At 39.4% G+C, this 9,635-nt stretch overlaps 1 pseudogene; it reads right to left on the bottom strand.

Moving 5' to 3' along the window:
- Nucleotides 1-6,542: 6,542 nt before the first annotated feature.
- LOC124517517 (U1 small nuclear ribonucleoprotein C-like) lies at nt 6,543-7,078 on the bottom strand (annotated as a pseudogene).
- Between the last annotated feature and the right edge of the window lie 2,557 nt (nt 7,079-9,635).

Raw genomic sequence — 9,635 nt, 5'->3', positions numbered from 1 at the left:
AGGGGTGGAATCACCTCCAATGAGAGCAGAGGGGGAAAAAAATCCATGTTGTTTAGGGCAGTTGAATAAAGGCTGTAACAGTTGAAAAGTTTGTAAATCTGAACTTTGAGCAATTTCAGTCAGAAAATTCATCAGCTTTGGTGAAAGGAAGTGACCAATGAAGATAGAACATAGTTCTATATAGCCATCAAAGAGGTTTGTAAATTATGTACATTGGACAAATAAAGAAAAAAGGATCTGTATAGAACCAGTCTGCATGATTCCTTTAGCTGCTCCTGGTTAACACTTTTACCAGTACCTCAGTAGAGAGGAGCTGGTGTTCCCACCAGTTTGCCTGTATTTGTGGTGTGGGGTCTGTGTATGCTGTGTCTGTCTCTATATATTCTACATTCTTTATAATATGCTCCATTAGGTAAGTTTAATCAATTTGAACATTGTTTTTAGTTGTACTTTAAGATGCTGAGCCAACTGACAAATCAATTCACCAACCAATAAATAATCAAACAAACTCCTAAGCCTTCTTATATTACTCAGGAGAGGTACTTGAATTGGGTCAGCTTCTCTGCCTAATATTTTTGGTTCTCCAGGTGGGCAGAACAAGTATTCAGCCCCCCGTAGGGATGACCCTGCTGAGACCTATTTCTATCTCATGCGCCATGTAGTTTTGCTTGGATCAACAATGTGTGTATTTCTATAATAAGTACAATACAAGTGACTAGAATACAAAACTCCTTAAACTGCTGATAGGACCCTATTTTAGGCAACACACCTTCTGTTTAAAGTCTCCTCTGGACAACTAGCACTTGAACTCCGGGTAGGAAAAGAGTGGCAGGCTTATCTGAAGCAATCATCTCCTTGAAAGGAATAAAAAAAGATGAGCCTGGAGTGGTTACTCCACCTCAAAATGTAAATAAATGGTCTCTTACACTGAAGTAAGCTTATTTCCTCTGTGGTCTCCTGTGTTATCCTCCTGGACAGACATCTAATAAGGCATGAAAAAGAGGACTGTTTTTGATAGGTAGGGTGGGTATAAAAGAAGGTAGCTTCATGTTCTCTCTCCTTCCTGGTAATTTACCAGCCACAAAAACCCCAGCAATGGTTGTGGCCATGGTGCTTCGTATTCTAAGCAATGAGATTTTTTTTTTGTCACAAACCACCCAGAAGTCTTTCTTCCCTTTCTCTTTCTTTCTCTTTCTTTCTTTCTTTCTTTCTTTCTTTCTTTCTTTCTTTCTTTCTTTCTTTCTTCACTTCCTATAAAGTATGGTTTATAGTGGTGAAGTTGCTTCCTGACAGAAGTGAATGCCCTGAGGCATGGAACGTATATAGTGAGAAGTTGGAGAGTTATCTTGATAATATGACAGTTATTGTTACATGTAAATATCACCATTTAAAATTAGATATTGATTAGTTTTGCTTTCTTTTCATGTGTAGCTGCCCCCAAAGTATCATTACTTTTTATTTTAAAATCAAAATAAGCAAGAGAAACTTAGAGTCAGTGACTTAGATAAAGCCTATAGGTTTGTTTTTTTTTTCAAGTTTGTTTATTTATTTTGAGAGAGAGAGAGAGAGAGAGAGAGCACAAGTGGAGGAGGGGCAGAGAGAGGGAGAGAGAGAATCCCAAGCAAGCTCTGTGCTGTCAGCACAGAGCCTGATGCAGGGCTCAATTGCATGAATTGTGAGATCATGACCTGAGCTGAACTCAAGAGTTGGTTGCTTAACTGACAGCCACCTCGGTGCCTCAAGCCTATAGGGTTTGATTTCATACCAAATATGAAAGAGATTTGCTAATAGACCAAACAGCCATATTTTAGTTCACATATACTTTCATTGCCTAAAAGATATAAGGTTCCTACCATTTTGTGTTTCATGTGTCTGTAATTGAGTTTTTCTTTAATATTTCCTTTGAATATTTTATGTATTAACAATATCAGAGAAATATATGTATGCATTCATATGTATAGGCCTGATGGAACCAGAAAAAAATTAAAGTGAAAAATTGTGTTTTTCAGTTTACCATTTATTATATATTCATGTGGAACTCTAGTGTCTTACCACCTGTGAAGAACCTCTTGAAAAAATAGCAAGCAGAAATGACATAATATTTACTTGATGACTAAAGACAAAGTGAGTAGTAAATTATTTAAACTGTTACTTACATCGAAAGTAATTCAGTCTTTGGCCTTGTAGCACCGAGTGTTGGTTGACTATTTCTTTTTCCTGAACCTTCTGGCATGTAGACCTAGACGCTTTAGTATTTTCCATGTAAAGGCTGGAGTGGACATTTACTGTTTTGTGTGTCAATTCCACCTCTCCTTTTAGACCAGCATTTTAACAGTCACGCAATGGAAGATGTCATCTTTTTGGCCACAGCGATTGGTCTAAGGATACACATCTGACGTGTGCTGGGCCAACAATAGGATCACCTTTGGCCTCAGTAGGGTGGTGAGACTGTGGGATGTGGGGTCTGGAGCTGCCAAGCATCATATTCCCTACTCCTTGGTGTGGAGAAGGGTGAGGTTGGCATCCAGAGACAAGCTGAAATGAGAGGTGGAGAGAATGACTATATTTCAGTTCCACGTTACAGCCCCATTTCTACTCATCCTCTTTTTTTCCTCCTAATCTAGTTAAAAAATGTTTTTCCACATTCTACTTTAAGAGTCTGTAAAGGAAGAAAAATTCAGCCACATGCAGCATTTTATGAATTTTGGTAGACTTTGCTGGGTTTTTGGGGGGAGTTACTTACATTCAACATTTCCCTTAAAATATCTCCCAACAGCCTTTTATTGCCCTAAAGTCACTCCATCCCATGAGCCCAGTGTCTTTCCTTAGTCTCCCTTCGCCTGTCAGCATTGGGCAACCCTGATTTTTCTTTCTCGCTCTCACTTAATGCTGACTACTTCGTCTCTTCCTCAAGAAACCAAAGCCCAGCCAATTTGTTTCTCTTGCAAAGGGGCTTATCAGGGCATCTCTCAAATAAAGGTGATGTTCTCTCTACAAAGGAATTTTTGTACCAAATGCGAAGAGAACACAATTTTCTTCATGTTAGAATATGTGCAATGTTTTTAGATTGTTCTTCTCATTAACTACGCTTCCTACTGTCACTTTCAAGTTCCAGTGTCAGCACTTTTATTCAAAGTAGCTCATTTATATCTATTACTTTTCTTTTTCAACCCAATATTCCATGCAAACCTAGATACACCTCTCATCAGAATCTACCACGTACATTCCAAGCTGATTAATATAATCTTAAATATTCAGTTTTTTTCCTTTGAAGACCTTTTAAAATTCTACCATTTGTACATATTTTAGGATTTAACTGAATGAAATGTTTGAAATGACTTGTTATTTAACTCAAAATGAATGCATGTAGCATATTTAGCAATCCCTCTCTTACTCCCACCTTTCTCTATTTGCCCCAACTGTTCTTGGCAACTGTTTTGCTGTTTGGATTGGGGTTGTGTCTGAGGGGTAGGAGATTTGAAAGGAAGAAAGAATAATTCTATGAAATTTTTTCCAGTGTTACTAAGAAGGGGAATTCTGATTGAAGATGGTTTATAGCTCCAGCCTGGGGCATAATTCTGTATCTGAAAGTTTAATAAGAACACTTGGAAGATATTGGGATAATGCTTAAGGAGGTTTCTTTTTGCTTTCAGCAAATGAGGCATTGAGATTTCCTTAAATACCTTGATTGTGTTGGATGTATTTGCAGCCCCTACTATCAAGAGATAGGGTCTCTTTTCTCCTCCCTTTTAACCTGGGCTGGCTTTTAAACTTGCTTTGGGCAATAATAATGCTGTGGAAGTGATGTGTGACTTCTCAGCAAGGTCTTAAGATACCTTGCAGTTTCTGCTCATTTTCTCTTGGAATGTTCCCCCATCATACCAGAAATTAGAACTATCCTGCTAGAAAGGCATTGTAGAAGAGAACTGACACACCCCAGCCAAGAGCCCTAGCTAACCACCAGACAAAGGGTTGAGGTCACGCTAGACTTCCAGTTCCAGATGAACTGCCAGGTGACTGCAGCACACGAGTGACCTCATAAGTCAACACATCAGAGGAACTGCCCACCTAAATTGCAGAATCATTAATAAATGCACATGTATCTCCAGTAGAAAGGGAAAGTGGATAAATTAAGGCAGGGTGGAACAATTGCAGGAGAAATGTTCTGTAGTAGGAAAGAGGTGGTAGAATCTAGTCAAGAAAGGAAGGAACTAGATGCATGGAGGAGCTCATCCTCTATAACAGAAGGGACGGCAGAATATATGGGTACACCTGAAGAAAAGAGGGCAGTTTTGGTGGGGATAACTTTTAAGTTCTCTTCTGATTGCTTCAGTTTTCTTGGTGTGAAGATAATGTGGGTGGTGGGGAGTTGTAGAGTTTGAGGCTAAAAGGAGAAGGTGTGATTTGAAGAATGGGAGTGAGATTGACTGTGGAAATTCAGTTGGATCACGGAGAAGAATGAGAAGCCCCTTGAGGTTAGTGTTTTTACATTTAGCTGACATCTGTCAAGTGTGTACTTTTCTCCAGACATATTCAGATGCTTAGATATAGGTGTGGAGTAGGTAGAAAGTTGGATTTAATCATGATTGGGGCTTAGAGTATGACAGAGTGAATGATGGTCAAGAAAATTGAGCATATATGCAAGGCAGTGGTTGCAGTGATGCCCATGGAATACACACTAATAAGTGGGGGAATGAGAGCATGAGATAGGTTAGGATTTTGGAAAAGGGGCAAGATAAATGGGTTGAATGCAACCTGTCAGAGCATGTACCAATTGTGTTCTTGTTTAGCACCTGATTCTAGTGTGCATTATAATTTTGGGAAAATTATTTAAATATACCAATTTGTGCAATCTTAACCTTAGAATAAACTCTAAGATTTCTTTGCACCTCTAACAATTTGTAATTCTGTGATTCCATGTGAAAGCACATAATATATATACTAATGAAGAATAGATTCAGTTTTTTTTAACGTTTTTTTAATTTATTTTTGAGACAGAGAGAGACAGAGCATGAACGGGGGAGGGGCAGAGAGAGAGGGAGACACAGAATCGGAAGCAGGCTCCAGGCTCTGAGCCATCGGCCCAGAGCCTGACGCAGGGCTCGAACTCACGGACCGCGCGATCGTGACCTGAGCTGAAGTCGGACGCTTAACCGACTGAGCCACCCAGGCGCCCCGAGATTCAGTTTTTAAAAAAAGATTATGGCAAGCCTTGGTAAAGTTTCTCATGACACCTCAAGGTTAATTAGGCACTTAATTAATTCCCTTGCTTATTTGTTGCATTCTTTTAGGATGGTTGCTACATAGATAGGGATTTTTAGAATAGGTATTGAGAGGTATAATATCTGGAACATATTAAGAAACATACCTGGAATCACTGGAAGTATGGGCTAGTGGATAGAACTACACATTGGGAGGTAGGAATGCAGGGTTTCTACCTTGGTTTTAACTCTGTTCTCTTCTGTATAAATTATGTTTATTGCTTTTACTATATTTTATTAAAAGTCTTAGAAACTCTGTGATTGGTGCTTCACTTAAGTATTGACCAAATCAGAGCTAGTCACAGAAGTCCTGGAATAGAAGAATTGTGATTGTATTCTTTTCACTTGTCCATTAGAGTCTGGACTAGAAAATAGCAGCCATGATGGCATTTGGGGAGTGAAAGCAAATAACACTTTTTAACGTTTTTTATTTTTGGGACAGAGAGAGATAGAGCATGACCAGGGGAGGGGCAGAGAGAGAGGGAGACACAGAATCGGAAACAGGCTCCAGGCTCTGAGCCATCAGCCCAGAGCCTGACGCGGGCCTGGAACTCACAGACCGGGAGATCATGACCTGGCTGAAGTCGGACGCTTAACCGACTGCGCCACCCAGGCGCCCTGCAAATAACACTTTTTAACATCCCTGTCAAAGCCTTTTCATTTTAATTGAAAAGCCATGCCATAGCCCTTGCTGGCAGTTACAACTACTGTACCTTACTTCGACGATTGCAGTTTCCTCAGATGTGTCTCCTTTATTCCCTTGTCTCCTGCTACAGTTGATTCTTCATATAGAAGCCAGGAATGATGTTTACAAAAGGTAAATCAGATCATTTTACTTCCCTCTTTGAAATCTTCCATTGACTTCCCATTAGATTTCCAGACTTCATTTTCATCTTTAAGATCTTACAGGAATTGGCCGATACTTTTCTCTGACCTCATCCTAAACTACTTTCCTTTTCATAAACTGTGCTTTAAACACACTGGCCTTTTACTGTTCCAAAAACATGTAGAATTCTTCTGTATCTCAAGACTTGCAACCAAGGGGTCAGTCCATCTTACTTGAAAAGCTCTTTTAGACCTTCAGGGCTGAGTTTATCTTTTGTAAAAAAAATTGTTTGTTTAACTTTTTTTTTTAAACAGTGGACAGTTTTATTTTCACATTTCACAATACAAATGCTTTTTTTTTTTTTTTTTAAGTCCCACTTCTCTTCTTTGATAGGAAGGAGAAGAAGTCTTCCTTGTCATGCTGTTAGAAAACACCCAGAGTCACAGCACCATGATCTCTTGGTGAAATAGAACAAGTAAAATAAAATGGATATAAAGAGGTTCTTGTCTCTCCTTATTTATCTGGTCGATTCGTTCTTGGCCAAGTGGGCACCATCATGGGATGGGCTGGAGGTCTCATCACTGGGGGCCCAGGCATCTTTGACATGTGGCCTCCTGTACGCAGGTTCATTCTAGGAGTAGGCCCCATTGGCATGATCCCAGGAGGAGGAAGGCCCATCATTTGCATCATGGGAGGGCCCCCATATGGGGTGCTGGCATCATACCAGGATGAGGAGGACCCAGGAGACTGGGGTGAGGTGGGATCATTGCCCTTGAGGAGGAAGAACAGAGAATGGTGTAGGGGGCATCGTCCCTTGCTGAAAGGCAACGGTTATTTTCTCAATCAGGCTCTGAGCGTGCTCTTCCATCCATTTCTGAAAGTAGTCTTTCACATTCTTTTTGTGTTTCTGACCACTGCAGTGTATCTTTCTCATTGATGGAGAGTCATAGGTGAGGTATGTTTTGCAGTAGTGACAATAAAACTTAGACATATTGCTCTGTAGGCCATTGGGTACTCCGTCCTGCACCCCTGGGAAATGACTTGTTTGTTTACTTTTTGATTGTGTGTGTGTGTGTGTGTGTGTGTGTGTGTGTGTGTATTTTTGAGAGAGTGAAAGCAGGGGAGGGGCAGAGAGAGAGAGGAACAGAGGATCTGAAGCAGGCTCTGCACTGAGAGCAGTAAGCCTGATGTGTGGCCCAAACCCACAAACTGTGAGATCATGACTTGAACTGAAGTCGGATGCTCAACTGATTGAGCCACGCAGGTGCCCCTACTTTTTTGATTTTCTTTTTTCTTTTTTTTTAATTTATTTTTTTTTAATTTATTTTTTTAACATTTATTTACTTTTTGAGACAGAGAGAGACAGAGCATGAACGGGGGAGGGTCAGAGAGAGAGAGGGAGACACAGAATCTGAAACAGGCTCCAGGCTCTGAGCTGTCGGCACAGAGCCCGACGCGGGGCTTGAACTCACGAGCCGTGAGATCATGACCTGAGCCAAAGTCGGACGCTTAACCGACTGAGTCACCCAGGCTCCCCTACTTTTTGATTTTCTATCTCCCTTTGAACTAAACGGAAATAGATGATATGCATTGTCAGTCTCATTGGCTGGTATAGCTTCTATGCCTTGGAAAGCACTGGGTAGGTGCTCAACAAATACTTTTTTAATGGAGGCAAAAAAAGACCTCAAAAGTGGGTGGAGTAGAAGACAGCTTATCTGGAGTTAATGAGGCTAGGCTATTCTATGTCAAATTACTTGACTGTATTATCTGTCCCTTGACTTTTAAAGCTTTGAGTCTTGAAAGATTTGTAGCCTTCAGGACTGTCCTCTTAAAATACAATTAGCCTTGTGAGTTCATCTCTCAAATCAATGTCTACTAATATTTTAGTTCTTAGTGACCACCCAGGGAGAAATAGGACATAGAATGTGCAAGTGACAGACCGTCAGGAGCGGGGGTGTAAAAAAAACAGAGGGCAAAGGACCAGCAGACAGGAATAATAGGGACAAAGAGATGAAAAGCTGGTAGCAGGAGAATTCTGTCAGAATTTTGTCTACAGTGGGAACATTTTTGTTTCTCATTCTATAAGATAGTGCCCTGTTATCTGGTACTGTATCAGAAAGTTTTTTTTTTTTAAGCAGTTTCTTGATAGTTTTTCAGGGTTACAAATAAATTGGAGAAGAAGGGAAAGCTAAGCATTCTCAGTTAAAAAAACAAAAGGTGGAAGCAACTGTTGCATAAGATACTGTATGCTGCTCAGCATGAGTATTTCAGGGAAAGATTTGGTGTCTTGTAATGTTGCAGTTACTATGGTAACAATGCATTTTTAACGGTACCATTAAATGGCAGTGTAACTACTTGTAACTAAGGAGTGCTGAATAGTCACAGCTGTGTTGTTTGGAGTTTATGTGTCTTTTCTACAGTATGGTTTTTAATGACTTAAAAATAAAAGTGTTGTATAACAGAATATCACTTTGGTACGTGATATATGTACTTTTAAGAAATAGAATGGAGAATGTTAATTATCCCGTTAACTATGCCTTATACACACACACACATACACACATGAGTAAACACACATACGTGCATACTTTACAGATGAAGATCTGGAAAGAAGATTAAGTAGCTTTTCTCAGCTCATTTAGCTATTGACAGAATTAGCATGAGAGCTCGGGTTTTTGGACTGATATAACAGTTTCTTTCTGACCTTACATACATACCTTACATTCTTTCTGACCTTACATACTGACTTACATACTAGTTCTGCTCAACACAGCACTATGTATACAACACACTCTATATTCTTTTCACACATTGCAATTGGTAAGAAAGTGCAATGAATTTCTATCATCCTGTAGGGTTATAAGGTGGTTGGGACCTAGATCAAAGAGTAGTGAATAATATAATTGAAAGAGTCTGTAGATGGAATTCAAGAGATCCGTAAACCCTTTAAAATTGTTTGCAAATAGGTATATGCATGTGCTCATTTTTCTAATGAGGGACTTTATCAGATTCTCAAGGAATTGGTATCCTCTCCCAAAATAGGTGATGAATTACGGCTCTTTCCCAATTTAGGATATCAAAATGGAAAAGTAAATGGCATATTGAGAAAAATATTTGTTACGATTTGATAAAAGATTAATATTCTTAATTTATAAAGACAATATACACATCAGGCTAAACATCAAGACCCAGTTGATCCCCTGAAGCAAGAGAAACAGGAGCAAAAATAAAATATTGGGACGACATCAAAATAAACAGCTTCTGCACAGCAAAGGAAACAATCAACAAAACTAAAAGAACGTTCAGAATGGAAGATATTTGCAAATGACACATCTGATAAAAGATTATTATCCAAAAAATATAAAGAACTTATAAAACTTAACACCCCAAAACCAAATAATCCAATTAGAAAATGGGCAGAAGACATGACTAGACATTTCTCCAAAGAAGACGTCCAAATGGCTAATATGGAAAGATGCTCATCATCACTTATCATCAGAGAAATGCAAATCAAAACTACAGTGCGGTATCACCTCACACCTGTCAGA

This window comes from Lynx rufus, unplaced genomic scaffold (assembly GCF_022079265.1).
Source record: "Lynx rufus isolate CCGP_SWC_20201006 ecotype Redwood Valley unplaced genomic scaffold, mLynRuf1.p SCAF_22, whole genome shotgun sequence".
Classification (NCBI taxonomy): Eukaryota; Metazoa; Chordata; class Mammalia; order Carnivora; family Felidae; genus Lynx; species Lynx rufus.
Note: the sequence above shows the minus strand (reverse complement) of the source record. Positions and strands in the feature narration are given on the sequence as shown.